Source organism: Camelina sativa, chromosome 3, assembly GCF_030686135.1.
Source record: "Camelina sativa cultivar CO46 ecotype springtype chromosome 3, ASM3068613v1".
Lineage (NCBI taxonomy): Eukaryota > Viridiplantae > Streptophyta > Magnoliopsida > Brassicales > Brassicaceae > Camelina > Camelina sativa.
The window spans coordinates 16,058,040-16,084,203 of record NC_141882.1 but is presented as its reverse complement, the minus strand read 5'-3'; the positions used below and the strand labels follow the sequence as shown (position 1 = coordinate 16,084,203).

General features: G+C 36.6%; 4 pseudogenes across 1 annotated transcript; 2 read left to right on the top strand and 2 right to left on the bottom strand.

The window, feature by feature from the left end:
* Positions 1–4,056: 4,056 nt before the first annotated feature.
* Positions 4,057–5,957, bottom strand: LOC104777418 (G-type lectin S-receptor-like serine/threonine-protein kinase At1g34300 pseudogene; annotated as a pseudogene). The gene has a single exon (XR_015593492.1). The product of XR_015593492.1 is annotated as a G-type lectin S-receptor-like serine/threonine-protein kinase At1g34300 pseudogene (transcript).
* A 105-nt stretch (positions 5,958–6,062) lies between these two features.
* LOC147947001 (G-type lectin S-receptor-like serine/threonine-protein kinase At1g34300 pseudogene) lies at positions 6,063–6,665 on the bottom strand (annotated as a pseudogene).
* Positions 6,666–10,471: 3,806 nt separating this feature from the next.
* On the top strand, positions 10,472–14,125 carry LOC147947000 (uncharacterized; annotated as a pseudogene).
* A 678-nt stretch (positions 14,126–14,803) lies between these two features.
* Positions 14,804–17,007, top strand: LOC147946999 (uncharacterized; annotated as a pseudogene).
* Positions 17,008–26,164: the final 9,157 nt, after the last annotated feature.

Here is a 26,164-nt window from a genome sequence, read left to right as displayed (position 1 = left end):
TGAACCTGCAACTCCATCAAACTCATAACTTCTTCATATCTTCTTCTTTTATCATTATGAGTTTGTTTTTCTCCCCCATGGTGATTATGTGTTTTCACCAAGAACTGTTCCATAGGAACACACAATCAATACAACACAGACCTTTTCTCTTTGTAGACTTCAAAGATCTTGATATATCTTTCATAAAAACTTTTTAACCATTCTTGATACACGAATCGACAAAGCAGTAAATCAACCCAGAAAAATCTGCAATTTAGAAACAAGATCAACATCAGAGATACGGAGCCATAGGTGAAAGCAGATCATGGTTTGGATTTACGGTTTGAAAGTTATGACCATATCCCCAAAACATATCTGGAAAGATACAGTCTGCGATCAGCCAACTTTGAGAGCAGATTCCCATCAACCAACAAGGAACTAGAAAGAGATCTCTATATCATTGGAAATATCTCGCAGTAAGGTTTCCAGAACAACTTTCAGAGTCGAAAACTGAAATCAGTAAACACCGAGAAAACTCCACCAACCTTGAGACAGAATCATAGCCATGAAGCCCAACATCTTTAACTAGTGATTGAAGCGGATGAAGATATTTTTCACAGAAGTTTGAGTCTTCATAACGGTGACATGATTCATAAGCAAACGAATTGATTTCAACCTTCACCAAGAGCTCCTTCTCTATTGAATCAACACTAATGCCAAGTTCCAATGTTTTCCATATCACATCCACCGAAACCAGCGATTTTCTTCCACTTTTCTTGATCAAACATCCAAACTTGCAAATTCTTGGTTCAAGAGAAGTAGACCAGTCACAAATAAACTAACTTCCTTCATCAAACCCAGATCCATACGGCAAGAGAGATTTCTCTTTTTCTTCATCGGAGAAACACCATAAAGGCTCGACCAAAACCAACATCACTTGAAATGAAGTACACACCAAGAAGAAATAAGTCTCAATCTCAATAGAGAAAATAAAGCTCAAATCACAGACTTTCATTCAGACGACAACACGAGATTGTTGATTTAAGAAACCCAAAAACAATCTACTTCTTCTCTGTAGAACACAACACCAACAATAACACCAATTTTGCTGCTCAACCTAAATCACCACAATTTTCAACTGACTAACCTCAGCTTCACTCCTTTTCCTTCCCTTATTTCTGAATTTCAAGTCTCGAAACAATGAATTCCTGAATTCCTTCTTTTCTTTGTCAGTGAAGGCTACCAACTAAAACCTTTTCCTCATCAGCTTCAACAAAATCATAAAACAGAAAACCCAAAACCACTCAAGTGAAATCCCTCTCAACATAAAGCCAACTTCTTCATAAGAGACATAGACCCAGAACAACGAATTTTTTTTTTTCATTTTGAACCAGATTTCTTTGACAAAAGAATTCACACTTTCCATCAATTTCTTCTTCGTGATTCTTCGTTCTGTGTTTGAGACTTTCCACAAATGTCCAACAAATTTCATATCAACCTTAACAGCCTCTGATTTGTGTAGATGCTTCAGCATGCTTGTACCCATCAACCAACTTCAAACGATCGAAGCTCATCTCTTCACATCAAAAGTAAACAATCGATTTCTTCCTCAACTGACACTACAACACCAGCTCGGAGAAACAAAATACAACATCCAATCGATCTCAATGCATTTTCTGGTGAGATCTACACCCCTAAGGTCGATTCTAAGAAGCCCAGATTCTGAAAACACCGCTGGCTAAATTCTCTCTATCAACAGAACTATGATGAACAAAGAAAAAGACTCTCTATTGCACATGTGTCTAAAACTACCAAAACGATCCAAAGAAATCCTCTTTTTCTTTAATGGATGTTCTGAATAATTCACACTATACTCCATAATGGGCTTTGATGGGCCTGAAATGATTCATAAAAATTAGGTCAAAAGTTTAAACCTGGCCCATGTCGAAAACTCATCTTTTTTCATCCTCTTAGATACTCGACGGCAAGAAGCTTCCCAAAGACTTTCCTGAGAATTCTGGTGGACTAAACTGACAAATCCATGGACTTGACATCAATTGAGACATCAATATCTTTCTTTGTTTTCTTCGTTTCTTCAATTTCACCAAACTGAAGAAACACTCTGAAATTCCTGCTCAAACGATACAAAGCTTCTCTTTTCTCTTATCTAGCAACACATCCAAGATCTAACCTGTTAGAGATAGTAATCTCATATCGGTTTCCCACTCTGATACCAATTGAAATAATGAGATGCGTGCTAGATCTACAGACTTGTATGACAGATCTCTATGTGCGATGCTTAACAGAGAGATGAAAGGATAGTGAAGAGACGACACAAGAGATTTGTTAACAGGGTTCGGATAACCTACATCCCCGGGACCAAGTCCAGAATCATTCACTAGAATTAGAACGCAAAAGTCACATTTGCCAATGGTATCTAGCACACACTTGTGCCTACCACTCTAATATACATGAACTAAAGGAACCACCACTCTTTGTCTTTTTCGACGAGTGTGAACCTCTACAAAAACCACCAGCAGATTCTCTATCTTACTGGTGGGACAACACCACACACAACATGTGTGCTTCTCTCAATTTTAGGTCTAGGGTGCGTAAACTGCTTCTTGTTACCACCTCTTCCTTTTATACTTCTTAGAGTTCTCCACAAACCCTAGGTTCCACAAGCTTCTTCCTCTTTTCTTCTGGGTAAAAGCTTGTTCTCTTTTTGTCAACTTGACCCATACTTTTGTTCCTGTCGCACCTAACACAAACATGCTTTTCTGACACAGCCGTTCCACTATTTGATGTAACTTGACGCTTTTCCGCTCTGTTGCACTACACAACCTCTTCACGAGGTTTACCTTGTTTCCAGCTCTGTTGCACTACACAGCCACTACAAGTTGTATGCTCTATTTTCAGCCCTGTTGCACTTCAAGTATACTCAACTGCTAAAACCTATTTCTGCTCTGTTGTGCTTTTCAGGTTTACGCAGCTGCTAATGAAAGACTTGTTCTCATGAGCTTAAAGCATGACTGGTTGAGCTCTCACTTCTTGGATCTTCTCGATAAGACTCCAAGGTTCAGCATGTCACTTCATTCCATGTGATTTCACATTGAGCTGTCTTGGCTGAGCTAGTATTCTCTGATTCTCTTCATGAGGAATCATTGCGTCTGTCTCTGTAACTGGTTACACATGCTCCATCTTGTTCATTGCTTCTATGTCTGAACATGTGTTTGTATCAGACTTGTTCACTGCAATGTTCAATGAATATCTGTTTGATCATCTCTCTTGTGTTGTGTTGTATAACCAGTAACAACACCCGTATATGTTCAGATTCCACATTTCAATTATATCATTTTTGTTTATATAATTCATTTGCCCCCACACTCTTTATATACAACCCAAAGACGCGTTCAAATTTATATGAATGATTAACGATATCTATATGGGTGTTAGAGTTTGATGATCGAACAAAAATGAGATACACCAACTATAAAATAATAAAATATATCTTCGTGAGGATCAAAATTTATTTACGGCTACCGAATAATGATGGAGATTGGATTCACTTCGTTGAATATGGTGCCATTTTTGTGATTCTATAACATTTTTATTTTAATCTTTTCCCCTTGATTTGATGTCTCTAGAATCATATTATGTCGATTAGAACGTCTTATTTTAATGGCTAAATCACAAGAGATGATGTTTAGACAAGGAAAAAAGTTCATAGCAATTTACTTAATACTTTGATTCTGTTGTTTTAAACCCAAAATAATTAACAGCCTTTTTGTAAGAATTACCAAAGTTCCTAATCTAACTAATTACAGAAAATGATTTGTTTTTATAAACTTGGAAAATGTGGAGCTTTTTCCCACGACGAGTTTCTCCTGCTCGCTCGACACGACGTACACGCAACAATATTGGAAGGAATTGAGATCTTAAATTTGTTTCAACCCCGAGACATGACAACTATATAATATATAGACTTCAAGTTCATCTTTGAATGTCGTATGTCATATAAAACTATGGATTTTTTTCTTAGAACCATTTTACAACGTTGAATATGCATATGGTTGATTTCAGATACAAAATGGTCAATAAATATATATAGCTTTGATGTGTCCCTAAACAATTACGTACGTATGCAATAAGTAAATTAAAATAAACCTACACATTTGGTAATCACAGTAGTACAAACACTTTCTAAGATCCAAGCAACGAACCTTCACTGATCCTTGTGGAAGCCGGTCCGTACGATGTGATCCCCATTGTCTGAAACGACCGTGTGGCAGAGGAAGAGGATGATCGAGTCGCACCCGAAGCAACCAACATAGATCTTGTGCTCATACTGTTCCCTGAAAACGATACTTCGCTTACGGTCTTTGGGCATGGCGGCTTCTTTATCTCCGTGATTCCTTCTAGCATTTGAACCACTTTCCCCATCGTCGGCCTCTGCAGTGGCTGCTCTTGTATGCACCAGAAGCTTGTTTTAACCATCCTCCTCACTTGTTCCATGTCAACTGTTTGATCTTCGCCTAAACGTGGGTCTAGGATCGCCTCGGTGTTGCCCTTTTCAAACTCCTCGTAAGCCCAGATCGAGAATTTCTTGTGGTTCGTTTTCTCCGAGACATCAAAGTTCCTTTTTCCACTGACTATCTCTAGCAGAACCATTCCGTAGCTGTAGACATCCGATTTTGAGGTTATGGGAAGATTTGCGAGCCATTCAGGAGCTAAATAGCCTCTTGTTCCTCTAACGCTGCTCATGTTGTATCTGTTGTCTTTTGGGTTCAAGAGTTTGGCGAGCCCAAAGTCCGAGACTTTGGCAGCGTAATTGTCATCCACGAGAATGTTCTCGGGTTTAATGTCGCAGTGTACAATGCAGTCGCGACACTCCTCGTGGAGGTACGTTATTCCTTTTGCAGTCCCAAGCGCAATGTTAAACCGATACTCCCAAGTCAAGAACTTCCCTGAGTCAGTAGCAAACAGGAAATTATCGAGAGATCCGTTTCTCATGAACTCATAGACGAGAAGCCTGTGTCTTCCCTGGGAGCAAAACCCGATCAGTCTGACTAGATTCAGATGGTGTGTGCTGCTAATAGTAGCAACCTCCATCCTAAACTGCTTTTCTCCTTGCTCAATTCCTTCTAGTTGCTTCACTGCAACCACGGTTCTATTAGTGAGCACACCTTTATACACAGTTCCAAACCCTCCAGCTCCAAGCTTCTCTTTGAAACTTTTGGTGCAACGCTGCAGCTCCTTATAGGTAAACTGCACAGGTGCACCAGAAGCGTACTCAAGCAAAGTGTAGTGAGACGATAAAGTTCGAAACCGAGGATTCTTTCTGCAGCACCACCACCAGAGACATACCTCTACTGCAATCAAACCAAGAAGCCCACCTATTACAGCAACTGCGACAATCCACAAATGCACTTTCGAGTTGTTACCATCATCTTTCTTTGCAATCAAAAGTGTGTTAGGCACAACTGGACCACACACTTTAACATAAGAAGTACTCGGAACCGATGGCCTCTGGTACCCAGTAAAGAAGGAACCAGGTCGTTTTTGCCAACAATTGCCTGACCCATCAGACATTGAGACCGAAGCTAGACAAGCAGAGCTGCTAAGACAATTAGCTCTACAAGGCGAACTACCGGCAAAGAAACTCTCCGAGTTCGGATCGTTTTCATACGTAAACAACCTAGTGTGAGCCAACTCAAGCATGGTTGTGCTGCCAGAACAATCATTTAGCTCCAATTTCCTCTTACACCCCTTTCTTTTATCATTCACATCAACAAAATCAAAGTTGAGAGACGGACACAAGCAAATCGAATCAGTATCGTTGTAACTACAAATCCCAAAGTTCCCACAGTACCCATAAACAAGACACTGATCAACAGCAGACCAATGAGCCGTCACAGGTCCACTGTTCCCACTCGCGGAACTGTAGATTCTCAAATTCCCATCATCATCTAACTTCAAGAACCTAAACGTATCGCTATCACCGTAATCTCCACTGTAAACAGTGTTAACTCCTCCACGAAGATTGGAATCGAAGATGGACACAACTCCATTAGTCTGTAAACCTAAGCTAGGAGACGATAGATTCGAGCTAACGATGAGTTGAGTCCATGATTCCAGTAAACCGTGTTATTGTTCCACCTAAGAGTAAGATTCCCACTTCTCTCTAACTGAAACGAGTAAGGACCAGATCGGAGAACCTTACCGACGGTGAAATTCTGCGATTGGACGATCGTGTCCGTCGGGTTATCGAAGGAAGACCAAACCGGAACGCTCCGGTTATTGAGGAGAACGAGTTCACCGGAATCTTCAATCGAACCGGAAGTAACACCAAGACGATCGGTTTTAGAATCCCAGACGGTGGCGCCGGAGCCATTGGTAAGGCGGAGAGAGCCGGAGGAGAGAAGACGAAGAGATCCTCGTGAGTCAACGGTTCCTGCTGACCATATCGGAACGTTACCGGCGAAAGAAACGGCGGCGAGGAAGGTATCAGGTGAAGAAGATGGAACAAAGGAGACGGAGAAAGTGGAATTGGGAGATTGCCAATTCTGGTTGTTGGAACCGGAAGGGTAGATAACAGAGCCGAGAGGTATTGTAGAGAATGAGAAAGGGAAGTGAAGGAGAAGAAGAAGAAGAAGGAGAGGGAGAGGGAGAAGCTTCACCTCCATTGTTTAATGAAGACTGAAAAGACTTTTGTTTGATTTTTTATAGAAATAATTTGTTTAATTAGTCTCCCAAATTGACATTTCAAGGTAAGCGTGTGTAGTAGTATTGGCCATTGGGAATAAAATCTGTTTTTTTACCTAACTTTTGAGGCGAAAAATGCAAAAAAAAAAAAAAAAAAAAAAAAACAACAACACTTATTTAATATTTGCAACTTATTTTATTATTAGAAAAACTAGGACTCAGACCCCCCCCCGCAATGTATCACGGGAGTATTTTAGAAAAAAAGTAAATAAAATTTAAAATTCTACAATATAAAATCATTTGAATGTAATAAAATAATTTGAATACATAAACATTAAAACATAAATTGTTACAAAAAAACACAACCATCAAAATGAAAATTTATAACAAAAAAATATTATGTAGAATAGACGCAACTTTATAAAAAAATATTGTTTAAAGTATTATAAATAGAAGGTTTTTTAATGAAGAATTATGGTAAATGTACAATTAAAAAAATCATTATTACTCCCTCCGTTTCAATATATAAGAGGAGGTATTCAACTTATATTTTAGAAGATTTTAAGGTATTTTCAAAATCACTAATTATTCAATTGATGATTTTTAAAAACCTTTTGAAATCCTATGTTATTGAACTTGACATTTGTGTAAAATCATTTAAAATGATTCACAATCTCTTGTTATTCAATCCATAATTTCTAAAACTTAATTAAAATGTTATTCAGAATATCACAACTTTTTTTCAAAAGAGCTACTTTGAATGATTTTAAGAGACTTTTTTTTTTTTTTTCAGTTGAAAAATGTGACTTATAAAATCACACCCTTTAAGATGGAATTTTGAAGGATTTCCAAAATTCTTAAAAGCTTTGTTTCTGCAACTGGCTATAGCACGGCTTAGTCTAAGTAACGATCATACAACTGGTCATCACCTAAATTGGCCTAAGTAATGATCCTGCAACTGGTCATCACCAAGAGTTCTACGTTTTTTCTCTCTATTACCAAAGCTAAGACAAACCAGAAGATCAAATTCAACCATCCGAACCGCCTCCTTGCAAGGCGAATTCCCGGCAGTTCCCGAGGAACTGGAAGACGAAAAACCCATCTATGGACTTCCCCGGAAACCAGGTTTCCGTAGAACCCAATTTCGTTTCAATCCGCGATCCCTTCTGAGATTGTTAGGTTTGACCCTAACCAAATAACCAAAATTGATTACGAGAAGAGAAGATAGAAGATTAGAGAGAAGATAAAAAATAAGATAAGAGATTAGATGTAGAGAAAGGAAGAAGAAAGAGATTTAGAAGTTGTTTTGTTCATTATTCATTTCATAGATTGTTTTCTAGAACACAAAGGAACCTAAATACAAAAGTAAGAGACAATGGCATAAAGCGTAATTTAGCTGAAATAGAAGTCTTGGGCTCCCGAACCTCTTCTTCAATTGTCAGGCCCAATAGGGATTCAATCCCCACTCGTATCAATACTCCCCGAGTGAAGAACCAACTTGTCCTCAAGTTGTAGGCCCTCTGCTTGTCATCAACTTTTGATAATGATATTCTGCCTCTCGTGATCCAATGATTGCTCAAGACCTGCAACAACAATTCTATGCTCACAAAGTATGTGATCACCCAAAAGTGCATAAGAGACATACTCTTGTGATCATCTTTAACTTCATTCCAACCCCTCATCGCTTCCTTTCTTTTCTCTTTCTCGCTATAGGCACAATGCTCCAGCAACCCAGTTAGACACATAAACCATGAAACTTCTTCACTTGGTGGTAGCTCTGGTGGCCTTGGAGAATGAGACACTCCAAAAACGACGATTCTACCCAAGAAATTCTCCAAATGATTTACGGTGAGCTTGACAAACTCCACATGATAAACAATATCTTCCATTCGAAATTGACGCTCAAACAGTTGCTTTGGCATGTAGACACTTTTTCTTTGTCCTCTAGTAACTTTGGAATGAAGGGAGACCCATCTAACATTACTAAGACTTCTTTGTCTTGATCAAACGGTAATTCAATCGGCGTCCAATTCCTTGGACAATTTCTGAAGAGAAACAACTCAGGCGGTCTTGGAGAATGAAAGAATCCATAAGCGAGTGTTGAAGCCAAAAGATTTTCAGAATACTCCTCTATGATCTTGAGAATCCTAGCTTTTATGAGAGCTTCTCCAGTCCTTATGAAAGGGACTAGACGAACCCTCACCAATTGTTCTAGATGGTTGATGAGCTCTATGTCGTTGTAAAGGACCATGCTAATATATGATCCCTCTTCTTTTCCTTTTAAGAACTCCAAAACATAAGCAACATACCATTGTCGTCGTGCATCACTACTTATCTCACCAACTGAAATTCCACCAGGTTTCCACATACGATTAGCATGTTCTGAAATAAAGAGTAACTGCAGCCTATTACTCTCCTTTTTATACTTAGCACACAACTCTTTCACATCCCATTTCATTACCCCCTCTAGACTTATCTTATAAATTCTTCTGTATTAAGCTCCACAACCTAATACCATCTGAGATTCTATCCTCTTTCCCTCTATCAAAGACGAACCATCCACACCTTCTACTACTCGCCCATGTAAGTTCCATCTTGTCCTCAAGATGGAGTGACAAACAATGTTTGTTCTGTAGCAGCGAGGCTAAGATTTCCATCAATATTTGACTAACATCGTAGACATGCTTAAGAATCATGTCCTGGGATAATGGCTTAGTATTCAGTTGTGAGAGAAGAGATTGAAATTTTGTACCACTACAAAAAAAACTCAACATTGATAGCACATTGTTATAGCACGGTTTGCTCAACTGCTATTGAAGGTAAGTTACAATTTTTGTTATCATATAATAGCTATTCAGTAACGCTATAATAAGATTTCAATAAGAGGGAAACTAAAATCTATAATTCCGCCAAATACTTAGGCAAAAATTAGACTTTTTGCCTTCACTCCCTCTAATTTCCCTCTTTCTCAATAAACCCTATGAGATAAACTTTTTGCCTTCACTCTCTTTTCCCTCTTTCTCTAATTGCCGCATTGTTTCTCTCAAACCCTAAAATTGGTTTCGCCGTCACCTCTGTCACCTCCATCGTAGAAGCTAATCAGCCGCGACATCATCGGAACTATCGACGGGCCTAATTCCACCAATATTTGTCAGCGTTGAGTTCAAATCGAAGGCAAATGTCTATCTTACTCTGTTAATTTGTTCCTTTAATCTGATTTTATTACCGAATCTCTTCTTGTTGCGTCTGAAAATCATTTTTTCACAAAGAACAGATTTTTTGTGTCTTTGTTGGATCTATTGGTCGAGAATCTCCTCTTATTGCATGTATGTTCTTGCAAATTTTTCTTAAAATCGAGTTTGTTGGATATGTAATTATATGATTTGGTCGAAAATCTCCTCTTATTGCATGTCTATTCTTGCAAATTTTTCTTAAAATCGAGTTTGTTGGATATATATGTTATCGAATCTGTTTTAGCTTCATATGTTCTCTGAATCTGTAGATCTGTTATAATTTTACTGATTCTGTAATATTATATTGTTTTGCAAGTGTTGTTGAGTATAACAATGGGAGTTTGAAGATTATCTTTCTCTTATCACACAACAGGTTAGTACCATATTCTCTTTGATTCTGTAAACCAATCGAGTTTGTTGTTTTTTTTTTGGTGTGTTTTCAAATTGCTTGGTTTAAAATATAGAAAATTATAGAGATTGTTTTGATTGAGTTATATGTGTTTGAGTAGTTTGTTAATTGGTTCTAAAGGTTTAAATTAAGGTTAGAACTTATAATGGTGGACAAGGATTGGGTGCGTCTTTGCAGGTAAGAATTTTAGTTATGTAACTTAGATGTTATTAGGTGTTTGGAGTCTTTACTTGTTTTTTTTTCGTTAACTCTGCAAAAAAAATGAAGAGCTGATCCTGCGTATGAGAGAGGGGCTACAAATTTTGTACGAGCTGTGTCTGCGGATATGGGAGACGTTGATTTGATTGTATGTCCTTGCATTGATTGCCGTAATATAGATTGGCACGCTGGCAGTATTATAGTTGATCATCTGGTACCAAGAGGAATGGATGAAGCATATAAGATGCGGTCTGATTGGTATCATCATGGAGAATTGAATCCAATGGTTGATGGTGAAAACAATCAAAATCAGTGGAATGATGAGATTTTTGGGTTATATCAAGCGGCTGAATATCTGGATGAGGAGTTTGCTAATACGGATGAGTTGAGTCATATTGCAGAGGGTTTAGAGTTGAAAGAAGATGAGTTCCTTGCAAAGCTTGCGGATGCTGAAACACCATTATATCCATCATGTGTCAACCATAGCAAGCTGTCAGCTATTGTATCACTGTTCAGACTGAAGACACATAATGGCTGGTCTGACAAGAGCTTCAATGATCTATTGGAGACATTGCCAGATATGTTACCAGAAGATAATGTGCTGCATACATCACTATATGAGGTGAAGAAATTTTTGAAATCCTTTTATATGGGTTATGAGAAGATTCATGCATGTGTCAATGATTGCATCCTATTCAGAAAAAAGTACCAGACGCTTGAGAACTGTCCTAAATGCAAGGCTTCAAGATGGAAGACTAACATGCATACTGGAGAAGTAAAGAAAGGTGTCCCTCATAAAGTATTACGGTACTTCCCCATAATCCCACGCTTTAAGAGAATGTTAGGTCTGTGGATATGGCTAAGGATTTAAGGTGACACTTTAATAACAAGAGTAGCGATGGAAAACTCCGCCACCCTGTGGATTCAGTCACATGGGATCAGATGAATGCTAAATACCCTTCATTTGCATCTGAAGAAAGAAATCTGAGGCTTGGACTTTCCACTGATGGATTTAATCCATTCAACATGAAGAATACCATGTATAGTTGCTGGCCTGTTATGTTAGTAAATTACAATCTGCCATATGACTTATGCATGAAGAAGGAGAACATCATGCTTACATTGTTAATTCCTGGTCCACAACAGCCGGGTAATAATATAGATGTCTACTTAGAACCACTCATTTAGGATCTACAACATATGTGGAACGATGGGGAGTTAACATATGATATCGTTAGTAAATCAACTTTTACTCTTAAAGCAATGCTGCTATGGACGATTAGTGATTTTCCTGCATATGGGAATCTTGCAGGCTGCAAAGTAAAGAGTAAAATGGTATGTCCTTTATGTGGGAAAAATACAGACAATATGTGGTTGAAGTTCAGTAGAAAACATGTCTACATGTGCCATAGAAAGGGTCTACCACCAACACATAGTTTTCGGTGGAAGAAGTCTTGGTTTGATGGAAAAGCTGAACATGGGAGAAAGAAAAGAGTATTAAGTGGGCAGGAAATTTCTCAACACTTGAAAATTTTCAAAAATAACTTTGGTAATTTGAAACAGTCTGCATGTAAGAGGAAAAGGATGGCATCAACTGGATTAGGTTCTGATAGTGAGGATTTATCCATTGAATCTGAGGAAGATGGATAGGAAGAGATAGACGAGGAGGAGATATCAAGATGGAAGAAAATGTCAATTTTTTTCAGACTAGCTTATTGGGAGGTGTGTTAAGTCTTTTGACATGTTCTATTTTATTGATATTTTCAATTAGGCTTTATTTGAGACTTATTTTTGTTTATTGTTTGTATGTTGGCTAGGAGCTACCCGTAAGATATAACCTTGATGTAATGCATATAGAGAGAAATGTGGTTGTGAGTATAGTATCAACATTGTTGCATTGTGGGAAATCTAAGGATGGTCTTAATGCTCGCAAATATCTGGAGGTTCTTGGTATTAGGAAGGAATTGCATCCTAAAACACAAGGAAAAAGAACATACTTACCTGCAGCAGTTTGGTCTTTGTCCAAGGGAGAGAAAAAGATATTTTGTAGGCGACTTTTTGATTTCAAAGGCCCAGATGGATACTGCTCAAACATATCAAGAGGCGTATCACTACAAGACTGTAAGGTTACAGGTCTGAAATCCCACGATTATCACGTGATAATGCAACAACTTCTTCCAATTGCACTTAGAGGTTTGTTACCCAAAGGTCCGAGAGTAGCAATTGTACGCTTATGCGCATTTTTCAATCAGTTGTGTCAGCGAGTAATTGATAGGGATCAGATATTGGCAATGGAAGCTGAGATTGTTGAAACTCTTTGCATTTTTGAAAGACATTTTCCTCCAACTTTCTTCGATATCATGGTGCATTTGACGGTACATCTAGGACGTGAAGCTCGGCTAGGTGGTCCAGTTCATTTTAGATGGATGTACCCATTTGAGAGGTATATGAAAGTTCTTAAAGACTATGTGAGAAACACTGCAAGACCAGAGGGGTGTATTGCTGAATGCTACCTTTCAGAAGAATGCATCCGGTTTTGTAGTGAATTTTTGAAAAAGACTACAAATGTTCAAGAAAAGATGGATAGAAACATTGACTTTGAGAACAACACGATTTTGGAAGGACGTCCAATATCTGCAGGCACTCCAATCACTCTTACTGAAACGAAGAAGAAAATAGCCTATATGGCTGTCGTTGATCCTTATGTTGAGTAAGTGCCACAAATTTCACAAATTTCTATTTATATATATCAATTATTATGGCTGTCGTTGACCCTTTTTGTTTTTTTTGTTATCTTCCAAGTGAACATCTGCAGCATCTACAAGACTCGAATGGAAGATGTTGACGAGATGCATCAAGTTTATGGAGCTTGCATACTCAGAATTTTGCATCATGGCTAAAAGAACATGCTAGTTAGCACTGATCAGAATATATTTGTCTTGTTTGTTTCTATAGTTTTGTCTGTCCTCAATCAATTTTTTTTTGTTTTTTGTTTTTTACAGATACCTCTTGATTCCAACAGACATGAGGAAACACTTAAATGGTTGGCATATGGTCCTCGTAGTTGTGCACGGTCGTATACAGGTTATTTGTGAATGGGCAGCGGTTTCACACAGTCTCAGTTGATAACAAAAGTCAGAATAATGGTGTTTTTTATGAGGCTACGACAATTTGTAGTACTAATGCAAAGGACACTTCACAAGTGATGGATTTGGTATCTTACTATGGGAGAGTAACTGCCATTATATTGTTGGACTATAATGTCTTTTACGTTCCTCTCTTCCGTTGTCAATGGGCAGTAAGGGGAAATGGAGTTAAGATAGAAGATGGGTTCACACTTGTTAACTTGAATCATAGTCAGGTCTCTTTCTCAAGGGATCCATACATATTAGCCTCTCAAGCTAAGCAAGTGTTTTACTCAAGGGAAAATGAGTCATCGAGTTGGTATGTGGCTATGAGAGGTCCTTCAAGAAGATACACTCAGAAAGAATATGAAGATGGATTAGCAGTCATTAGGCCATTGCCACCAGATATCGACGTTGGTGTTGACTTGGATGAATCTGAAAATGAGCGAACAGATTGTGAAGGAATATATGTGTGAAATGTGTGCTTTGTCTTCTGTCTGTTAGTTTTTGGTGCTTTTTCTTCCACGTTATTTGTTTTCTTTTGATGACAAATCATAACCCGTATATTGTGTCTAACTTTTAGGTGAGTTGACATGACACGTACAAGTAAAAAGCGTGGAAGAAAGGGTGGTGATAAGAAAGTCGATGAGGAGATAGAATTTGTGTGTACTATTGAACCAAAACCTGTAGAACCTGGAGTCCAACTACCAGATCCTGTAGGGGATCCAATTACAGAGCCATTGGTTGATGCAGAACCTGAAGAAGAAGAACCTGAATTATCTGTTCCTGTTGAAACAAAGACTAAGAGACAGCGAGGACCAACACGGATGAAAGACATCGCCAAGGATCCAAATACCAGAGTTCAAGTAAAGTACACTATGATGGGAGAGCCTTATCGTGAAGGGTCAGTTAAGATGGCATCATACGTAGGCGCATTGGTACGAGAACACGTTCCAATCACAATTGATCGTTGGCCCAAAGTAGGTGAAGACATCAAGATAGTTTTCTGGAAATCTATTCAGGTATGCCATTTTCATTTACTTAGTTAACTTTGATCAAATATCGTTTTTTCACAAACTTTTTTTTCACTGTAATGAATGCAGGCAAGGTTTGCAGTAGATGAAGAGTATCAAAAGGTTGCAGTGCTTAAGCAGATGGGATGTTTATGGAGGGCATATAAAGCAAGCATTGTCAAGTCGATAAGAGAAGCTAATACTAACCAAGCGAGGATAAATCTGCGACCTAAGAATATATCTCCTTTCGAGTGGCGTAAATTTGTCAAATATAAAACTAGCAAAGAATTCAAGGTATGCATCTACAAATAAATGAGTTTCTTTGTTATATCATAGATTACATAATAATTATTCATCTTTTAGGTTATAAGCGATAGTTATAAGGAAAGAAGACGCAAACAGATTCCTAACAGAAGATATGGTCAGTATCCTTTAAAATATATCCCTTTTTAGGATGGTCATTCTACTTTTAAATACTTGTTCTTTCTAGTAATTCTTTTTTTTTTAGAAAAAGGAATCTGCAAACCCATCAGAGGTGACAAGGCTAAAGGTCTGGGTAAAGTCTCGTACCAAGAAAGATGGTACTCCAGTGAATACGAATGCGGCTGACAAGATTGTGAGTTAGATATTTTGCCTTGCTCTGATGGTTTGAGTATTGTTTGTGCGTTGTGTGATCATTTCAAATTGTAATTTGCAGAAAAAGGCAGCTGAGATTATTAGTGGTACTACACCAACTACAACCAATGAAACAGACGATACACTCGTCCAACTGTTAGGACCTGATAATCTTGGTCGAATGAGGGCAATGGGAAGAAACATGTCTAAGACCAAATTAGCTTGTCTCCAAGTGAATCATAAGTGTATGGCTGAATTGCAAGATAAGCATGTTCATCTCCAGCAAAAGGTCAATGAGTTGGAAAATATAATTGATCTTCTCAAGAACAAGGTTAGACACTTAACTATCTATGCATTAATTAACATGCTGAATTAGCATCCAAGATTTAACTATGCTTTTTTATTTGTAGCAAGGACAAGACACTGAAGTTGGTGAAAACTCAGCTGCTAAAGTGAGTAATTTATATAAGATGCGTTATTATTTATTTGTTACTATATACTGTCTGATATGTACTTCATTGGTAATTGTATAGAGTGTGAACAAAAAATCACAACCTAAGTGTGTTTTGACTGATTGGACTGGTGGTGATTCAAATGTTGCTGAGGGACGCATTATTTCTTCTGATCCGGAGGAGTTAGTGAATGGTTGTCGCTTAGGCCCATCAGATGTTAAAGTTTTGGTCGAAACTGCTATTTTACCAGAAATGTTCCTTTGGAGACCTTCCCAGAACATGTTAACAATCGATAAAGCTGTTGGACAGATGATTGCATGGCCTGCCTCTAAGTGTGTTAACTTAGAAAAGGAGCTCGAAATTGAAGATATTAGACCGCTGATAAAATTAAATGTTGCTATAGTATCATGGCTGTAGGATTATTTGGAAGACTGATTAGTTAACATAATCAGATTGTTATGTTAATGACTTTGACAGGGACCAAGCACAAATTAGCCGAATAAATGCATACTATTAGATTTGTCAGCAGATGATGTAGTTGTTGCAGAAGGACGATGGAAGACGGAAGAACCAACAACATTGTAATTGAAGGCAAAGAGGGAAGATTTCGCGAGCCAATTGCAGTCAAAGTATTTGTTGATAAGGTGCTTAAGCCTGAAACATTTATATGGAGGCCTACGGTGGATGTGGCATACCTTGAGGACTGTGTTAAATCTTTGTAGCATGGCCTGCCAGCAAAGTTGTCATTCAATCTGCACCAGATGCATCAAGTCACAAATCTTCTCTCCAAATGTCTGAAAGTAGTGAGAAAACTTCAGGAACAGGTTCAAAACATACTACTGATAAGTCTCCACCAACATGTCCAAAATCTCCTGTAAGAAAAACTCAACTTGCTTCACAAGCCCCTCTTCGAAGATCTCCAGTAAATATTCTTGATACATCATTTTAGAAAAGCATTCTAGTTATTATATCTGTTGTAAAGTGGTTAATATTGTTAACATGGTAGTGTAAAACTGGAACTGTCAAGGAACATCAGAAGTGCAAGTTACTGGATATTAGTGGAAAGAAGCATGTTGTCGCTGAAGAACGAGTGCATTCAATCGACCCAGATCTTAAAGTCCACTTTTTCGCTTGGGGGAAAATGCAGCTAGAGTATGGGTTGATGTAGTAAAGATAGATGATGCAGCAGTCTGGAGGACATCAGATGAAATTGAGTACATGAGAGATACACTCGGTTCATCTATCACTTGGCGGATGGATAAGTTGGTCATCTTTTGAGATTATGAAACTGAGGTAAGTAATTTGTGTTATGTTTGTATTTTCGTTTAACCTATGACAGACTGCTGGTGATATAAATAACTCATATAATACATTGTTGCTTGTTGCACGGAATGAAGAAACTTTGGTCCAAGTTAGCTAGTTTTAATTAGTTAAGACTAAGCTAATTAATCAACTTATATATATATATATATATATATATATATGTGCCTAATGTTATGTATTTTGGATTCAGACTTTACAACCTATGTTGAATGACTTTGTAGACTTCTGTTTTGAATGTTGAATTGGAGACAGGTTAATGTTTAATGATTTAAATCTCTACTTGTTTTGTTAATTGGTTTGTAGATTTAAACAGGTTTATAGCTTTCTGGAAACAAATATAATTGGACACAAAAAAAACAATTCAATTCATATATCATAGCTCTGATAATTTGTTCTGAAACAATATACTACATCTAATAAAAATGCTATAAGTATATTATATATAACAATTCTCAAAAGCTATTGTATAAGAATATATTATAGCATTGAAGTCATGCTGCACCAACATATTTCAAAGCAAAAGATAATTGCTATTGTATAAGGACCTACGATAACAAAAATCTATGTGTTATATAATAACAAATAATAACATCAAAATATTGCTATAGTATCTTTGCCATTCATAGCATACACAAACAACTCTATCGTATGGGTGACACCTACCATGGCTGTCGATATCACAGCATTTGCGATTTTGCTGTGAAATACCTACCATAGCAGTTTTTCTGCGCTAACAATGTACATCTCTCTTGTAGTGTACCCTTGTTTACAACAGATCGTAGAGTGTCTCCTGGAATTGTAATTATAGCCAAATCCCTCTTCTTTGATCTTCTTATCTTGAAATATGATAGCACTGTTCCACTGAAGATCTTTGAACTTTTGCGTGTCGACATTCCTGTACCAAATCAATCTCCACCAGTTCGAAACTATCAACTCCAAAATCCAACAGAAAATCTGATGACTTATCACGAAACCATAATGTTAGAGAAAGAGAGTCGTAGTCACACTGCCTTCCTCTATTAAGTCGGGCTCTATGGAAACATTTCTTTACCAAAATCTTTTTAAGAAACATTGACTGTCTTGAGAAAGGAAGTTTTGAAATCCCAAAATCATAAGAAACTTGCTGGGTGTAGACGCACACAACCTGTTTGACGAAACTTCCAAGAGGAATTTTTGAGTTTTTCACCAGCTTTTGTTTACCAGATTTTGCTCCTGAAGTCTTCTGCATCTCAAGATTTTTTGTGGGTTGTGGTGTTGGAATCGCCTTCTGAATTTGAACATCCACCTCTTGTCCGATGAAATTTCCCAAGGAGTTATCATTTTCCTTCATCTGTTCAAGGTTGTTCTTGGCTTTTTGAAGCCCAACAATTTCTCGCTCCTGTTTTAAACTCACCTTCATCTCAATTTCTTCTGGATCTGTCAGCGGTGTTTGATACCGAAGTTCCGTCAGTTGTATTTGAGTCTCACGCGCTGGGGAAGGCAAGATCCCTTCACGATTGACACTCGCATATCCAACAGCTGGTGACAGCATAACTTGTTGTTGTATGCCAGGCACCGGCCTAGCAAACCCCGGTGGAACCGAGTCGCTAGTGACACCATAGACCTGGTTGCGGAGGATCTTTTCCAGGGACACCCTGAGGTACTCCAGAACCTTGTCATGGTAATCAACTCGCTGCTCAAGAGAGAGCGGCTGAACCATCGTCTCCGTAACGGAAGATTCGAGCTCAGAGTCTACAACTGGTTTTGTAGGAGCCATCGAACGCACTCTCAATGAAAGCACCAAATGTTAGGTTTGACCTTAACCAAATAACCAGAATTGATTAAGAGAAGAGAAGATAGAAGATTAGAGAGAAGATAGAAAATAAGAGAAGAGATTAGAGGTAGAGAAAGGAAGAAGAAAGATATTTAGAAGTTGTTTTGTTCATTATTCATTTCATAGATTGTTTTCTAGAACACAAAGGAACCTAAATACAAAAGTAAGAGCCAATGGCATAAAGCGTAATTTAGCTGAAATAGAAGTCTTCACTACAAGAAAACCTGCGTTTAGCGACTACCACTTGTGACTCTTTATTCGGTCGCAAAAAATAGCGACCACTTAGCGATTCATTTACGACTGTTTCCCGACCAAAGTTACAGAAGAAGCAAAACAGTCGCACATTTACGACGGAAAAAATAAAGTCGCAAAACAATCGCAATTTGAGACTGTTCAGTGACTGTATATTATAAAAAAACAAAGAGTCACAAATTAGCAACGATTTCGCAACGTATATTCCGGTCACAAGATTATTTATCGATGACTTGCTAACTCCTATTTTTTGCGACGAACGTGCTACCACTTGTGCGACTTATTTGCAACATATTTTGCGACTGTTTAACGTCTAACACCTGAATTAGATATTGTTTTGCGACTACTTAGCAACTCTCGATTTTTTGAATTTGAAATTTCACATTAGAGAAATGTTAACATGTTTCTATACACATTTCCAATTTGAATTGATCAATATCAGTCATATAAACTTTTTCAAAGCTTTCCATTTCAGTATTTAGACACAATAATTTCATAATATATAAATCATTCTAAAGAGTTACATGTTAGTTCATAAGAAGGTTTCTAATTTTATGAAAATTGCAAAACAAAGATATGAAAACAATATTTAAAGGTCATAAACTATTTCATGTACTCTATAAGGCAATCATGAGTCCATATTGTTGATTGATATCAATAGAACTGGTCAAAAATGATACATTCCAAAAATTTGTATTGTGACTAAAGTAGAGAGTCACAATACAGTAACAATTTGCGACTGACTTGTTACTAATTTTGCGACTCTTGCAATTTGCGACTAACTTGCTCTTAACTTTGCGACTACTGTGCAACTTATTTTGCGACTGTTTAGCGTCTAACACCTGAATTAGATACTGTTTTGTGACTCCTTAGCAACTCTCGATTTTTTGAATTTGAAATTTCACATTAGAGAAATGTTAACATGTTTCTATACACATTTCCAATTTGAATTGATCAATATCAGTCATATAAACTTTGTCAAAGCTTTCCATTTCAGTATTTAGACACAAAAATTTCATACTATGTAAATCATTCTAAAGAGTTACATGGTAGTTCATAAGAAGGTTTAATTTTATGAAAATTGCAAAACAAAGATATGAAAACAATATTTAAAGGTCATAAACTATTTCATGTACTTTATAAGGCAATCATGAGTCCATATTGTTGATTGATATCAATAGAACTGGTCAAAAATGATACATTCAAAAAAATTGTATTGTGACTAAAGTTGGAGAGTCACAATACAGTAACAATTTGCGACTGACTTGTTACTAATTTTCCGACTCTTGCAATTTGCGACTAACTTGCTATTAACTTTGCGACTACTGTGCAACTTAATTTGCGACTGATGTGCAAGTGTATTTGTTAGTTGTCTAATTTTTATTGTTTTTTGCCAAGGTTTAGGCGCATAATATTGCCCCTTTGTTTTAAGTATGTGTCTCTTTTGCGACTACTTTGCGACTCCTCTTCGTTAATTACTAGGCAAAGAATCCATTTAGGGTTTCTTTATCTCTTTCTATTTTTTGACTAAGTGTCGAAAACCTCTCAAATCTCTCTTCTTTCTCCTCTCAAATCTCTCCTCTTGTCCTCTCAAATCGATCTAAACTCTCCTCTTCTCATCTCAAATCTCTCCTCTTTCTCAACTCTCTCTAATGGCTGGTAAGGGTCGCGGAGGCAAATCCGCTGGAGGTGTTAGGGGTCGCGGAGGCAGATCCGCTGGAGGTGTTAGGGTTTACAATGGTGCGAGTACAAGGGAACCCAGTTCTGCCGCAGTTAAACGGGCCTCCAATGTTGCGACTTCACGCGGAGGTCGAAGTGGTGTCGGAACGTCGTCTCACTCCTCGAATCCATCAGTCTCTAAGTCCGTGACTAATTCAAATAGAACTATGTCGTCCCAGTTTCCGCCGAGGACACAACAATCGCCTCCTGCTCCACCACCGCGAGTTGGTTCTCCACCACCGCGGGTTGCTTCTCCACCGCCGCGGTTTGCTTCTCAATCACCGCGGGTTAGTTCTCAACCACCGCTTCTTTCTCCTCAACCACCTCTTCCTGTTCCTCCACTCATACAAGAACAACAAGACCTAAACATGGAAGAGGATTATGAAGAAGAAAACCCTAATCCCAATCCTGCCGAAGAAGAAAACCCTAATCCTAATCCAGCTCAAGAAGACTACCAAGATTTGTTAGATGTTATGCTAGCTCTTCCAGGCCGACAACATCTCCCAGTTCTGTCTGTCGATCCCATCCCTGACGTTGAGACTCTATGGTAATTTCTCTTTGCTCTTAGTGTTAGGTTGAGACTCTATTTTTGTTTGATTAAGATTAGTGAAAGACTGCTTTATTTGATTGTTTGGTTGAGACTGCTTTGTAAGATTGTTTGTTTTGTTTTGAGATTGAGATAGAGATTGTTCTCTTTTCTCTTAGTGGTAGGTTGAGATTGATTGTTTTGTTGATTTAGTTAGAGGTTGTGTTTGATTGTTTGGTTAAGACTGATTGTGTTTGATTATTTGGTTGAGGCTAATACTCTATTTTTGTTTGATTAAGTTAGAGGTTGTGTTTGATTGAGATTGAGATTGTTTGTTTTGTTTTGAGATTGAGATTGAGATTGTTTGTTTTGTTTTGAGATTGAGATCGAGATTGTTCTCTTTGCTCTTAGTGGTAGGTTGAGATTGATTGTTTTGTTGATTTAGTTAGAGGTTGTGTTTGATTGTTTGGTTAAGAAAACTCCGATTGTGGTGGTCTTAGAGTCCACAAACACCTTGCTGGTCAGAAATCATATGTGAAAATTCATCAAGAAATGGTAATTTAATATTGCTTCCATGATTTTAACACTCTAAACACCTTGCTTCCATGGTTTTAACATTTTACTATTTCTTTGTAGGAGGAAGAATTGGGCCGTCCGGTATCATTTGCAGAAGTGTTCATGAAGACACATACTCGAGCTGACGGATCGTTTGTTGATCAAAAAGCAAAACAAGTAGCTGAAGCTTATGAGAAAACATTAGAGGAGAAACTGTGTGAAGTGGATGATGATGGTCCAGAAAATTCAGGGAATTCTTCTGAACGTTCAAGTCATCGTAATCTCAGCATTGAGGAAAAGAATGAAATATTTCTTAAGGTACTCTCAGCATTGCTTTCTTAATCCACATTTTCGTTTTCATAATCCGCATGGTTACTTTATTAATACATGTTTATAGCCTTGACTAACGAAATGGTTTTGCTTTTCTTTGTTTTAGTGTACTCAAACAGATGAGAAGGGAAACCTTTTTGGTCTTGGATCTCTAGTTGAGACACTTAGAAAAGGGAAAAGGAAAGAAAGCTATGCAGAATCTTCTCCATCAACACCATCACTTCTCGAGCTTCAAGAACAACTTCGCAACAAGATAGCTCATCTAGATGCTGAGAATGCCTGACGTGATAAGGAGTATCAAGAATCTCAAATGAAGACCAACGAGCTTCTCATCTACATGAAAGAGAAAGATCCAGGATTTGAAACTTTTATTGCTTCCTTGCGACCAACTTCACCTGAAGACATCATACCACCAGCCACCGGGTCAGGTACTCACCAACCACCGCCTTAGACACATCACATCCACCACATCCCCTTTCTCCATTTACTCAAGTTATAAACATTGTCTTTTCTAAAGAAACATAAATTTTAATTTGCTTTAGGATAATATTTTTGGATAATGAATGATTATGCTAATCTATTTGTTTATTGAATGATTATGATATCTTTCTTAATGATTTGGTTTTGAATTTTGATTAATTGTGATTCTTTCCAAATTTGAGAGATAAAACAGTTTATTATATGCTAAAATGTCACCAAATTGCGACCAAATTTATTTCTGTGAAAGTATCAGATAAGTGGCAAAATGGTTACTAATATATGAGGACTACTTTGCGACGACAGATACGAAGTCTTAAAATGGTCACACAATTTAACACTAATTTGCGACTGACTTGTAACTATGTTTACAACCGAAGTTTCATAATATAAAGAGTCTGTAAAGAGTCGCTTATTGGCGACTATATAAAGGCGTCGTAATCCAATCGTAATTTTGCGACCATTTTGAGACGCCTCAATTTTGCGACCATCTCAAATAGTCGTTTAGTAGTCGCAAAGTAGGTGTTTGCGACTATTTAGCGACGAATATTGGAGTCGCTAAACGCATGTTTTCTTGTAGTGCTTGGGCTCCCGAACCTCTTCTTCAATTGTCAGGCCCAATAGGGATCCAATCCCCACTCGTATCAGAGATATATCGCAGTTTCTCTGCAACATACTCTATCCTTCAAAGACAGATCCGTCTGTTTTCGACTAGCCCGCCTCGGGATCGATTTCCCAGCTGAGTACGACGAACCAGGTTTTGAATAACCTACTCATATATATCTCTCCGAGAATCATCTTTCTATAGAACCCATTTTCATGTTGATCGAACCTGTCAGCCGAGAGATATCGACGTCTCTCTGCAGCGTACTCAATCTGTTGAAACACAGATCCGTCTTTATCGCATCAGTCAGCCCTTGGAGTCATCTTTCCAGAAAGGCCGACCTCAACTCAAAGCGACGTATCTACCGAAGGATATCACCCTATCTCCGGAACAGACACTTCCTATTCGAAACCCTAGTTATTAGCTCGCCGTCACGACTTGGAGAGGAGTTTGCCACTGATCTAGAACGAACCCAGAGCTGGTATGCATATAAATTTGAAGCCCCAAGGCTTATCGTTCTAATGAGGCCGACCTTGTCTCAATCAGCAGTGTCTACCGGAAGATATCACTCTATCTCCGCAAATGATCAATAATGTTAAAAACAAAGACGATAGTGTGTTTTGAAACATTCTAAAATCACTCACAAAATCTGTCAAAATATCACACATTGTCATTTCATTTTCATTTTCTTAATATAAAAATTCTAACAAATTACTCAGATCTTCTAAAATCTTACTCAAATCTTGCAAAATTCTAAAATATTAAAATTCCACCAAATCGTCTAAAACATAAGTTCAATACCTCCATCTAAGATGTTTTGGTCTCTCTTTCTTGTTTGTAATTTTGCATGCAAATTTTAATATATTTTTAATAATCTGTAATCATTTTTTTACAGTGTTCTTTATGATTGGTTGAACTTTTTTTATATTTCAATATATATGATACTTTTTAAAAGAAAAATAATCTATCTTCATATGTGTGCATTTACCTTAAACATCCTATCTTGAAACGGAAGAAGTATAAATTTTAATAATTAAATAATTTTTAACGAAAAGTTACGATAAATACATGCAACGCAACTATTAATTCTATATTAAATTTTATTAAATTTCTATATTGCTATAATTATTTCTAAAATTTTAGTTAGATTATAGAATAATGTTGAAAATTATATATTAATATTCAAATTATTTAGATTAAACATAAAAACAGAAAATTGGTTTCAACAAATGATTTGTTATAGTTGTCGATGAAAAAGACAAATATATAGAAAGTTCAAAAGACATGACTATTTAAATAGACACACCTATTAGAACGAAAAGTTGTGATGAAAAAAATATGAATCAAATATAGTGAAAAGACGCAACTCTGAAATGAACAGATACAACTGTTTGAGTTTTTAAAAAAGGAATAAAAACAATTTTTTTACAAAAAAATACTAAGCAAAGTCGCAACTGTTGTTCCTATTTATTCAAATTGTTATTCTTATTTTTAAATATTAAACTATTTTTTAACAAAAAGTTACGATTAAAATAGACGCAACTGTAAATTCTATATTAAGTTGTATTAAATTTTTCTATTGCTATAATCATTTCTAAAATTTTAGTTAGTTTATAGAATAACGTTGAATATTAGATATTTAATTATTTAGATTCAATATAAAATGGACTAAAAGACATGTCTATTTAAATAGACACACCTATTAGACCGAAAGTTGTGATGAAAAGATATAAATAAAATATAGTGAAAAGACACAACTTTACAATGAACAAATACAACGGTTTGAATTAACAAAAAAAAAATGAAAATGTGCTACGAAAAATCGCAAATGTTGCGTCTTCACTTGATTTCACCTAATAACCCATATAAACTGCTTTTAAATAGAAGACATATTTATTACCATATTGAGAAGCCAACTTCAAAAACTCACTATATAATCAATCTAACTCTTGAAAAAAAAATTCTAAGTATTTTCATGAAATTTTTATATTTAAAATTAACTAAAAGTTGTAAATTAGATTCGTCATTCCAAAAATCTTTTGTTAAATCAAGAATTGGAGGAATATTTTTACTTTTAAAAGAATGAATGCCAGAGAACAATTTAGAAAGCTGTAAAAGCTGTTGATATTGAAATTTTATATTATTTTGTGTCTTGGCAAAAAAATGAAAACAGTTCAAAAATACAATATATCTGAATTTTTAAAGATATGAATATTCGAGTAAACACAACTCTACAATGAACAGTTGCAACTTTATAAAAAAAATCGTTACAATGAATAATAGCAACTTTTTGTAAAACACACAATTTAATTTTTCTACAGATTTTTTTAAAAAAAATATCCAAAAGATGGTTGAAAAAACACAATTTTTAAAAAAAAAAATATCCAAAAGGTGTTTATTCGGATTGCGATTATATATAGACTTTAGATTTTTATATTTAAAATTAACTAAAATTTGTAAATTAGATTCATCATTCCAAAAATCTTTTGTTAAATCAAGAATTGGAAGAGTTTCTTTAATTTTAAAAGAATGAATGCTAGAGAATAATTTAGAAAGCTGTAAAAACTGTTGATATTAAAATTTTATATTATTTTGTGTCATGCCAAAAAAATGAAAAGCAGTTCAAACAGATAGATTTCAAAAGATACAAATATTTGAATAAACACAACTCTACAATGAACAGTTGCAATTTTATAATAAAAAAAGCGTTACAATGAACAATCACAACTTTTTGTAAAACATACAATTTAATTTTTTTACAAATTTTTTAAAAAGATTATTCAAAAAAGGTACGATTGAAAAAACCCAATTTTTGGTGACATTTATTCGGATTAGG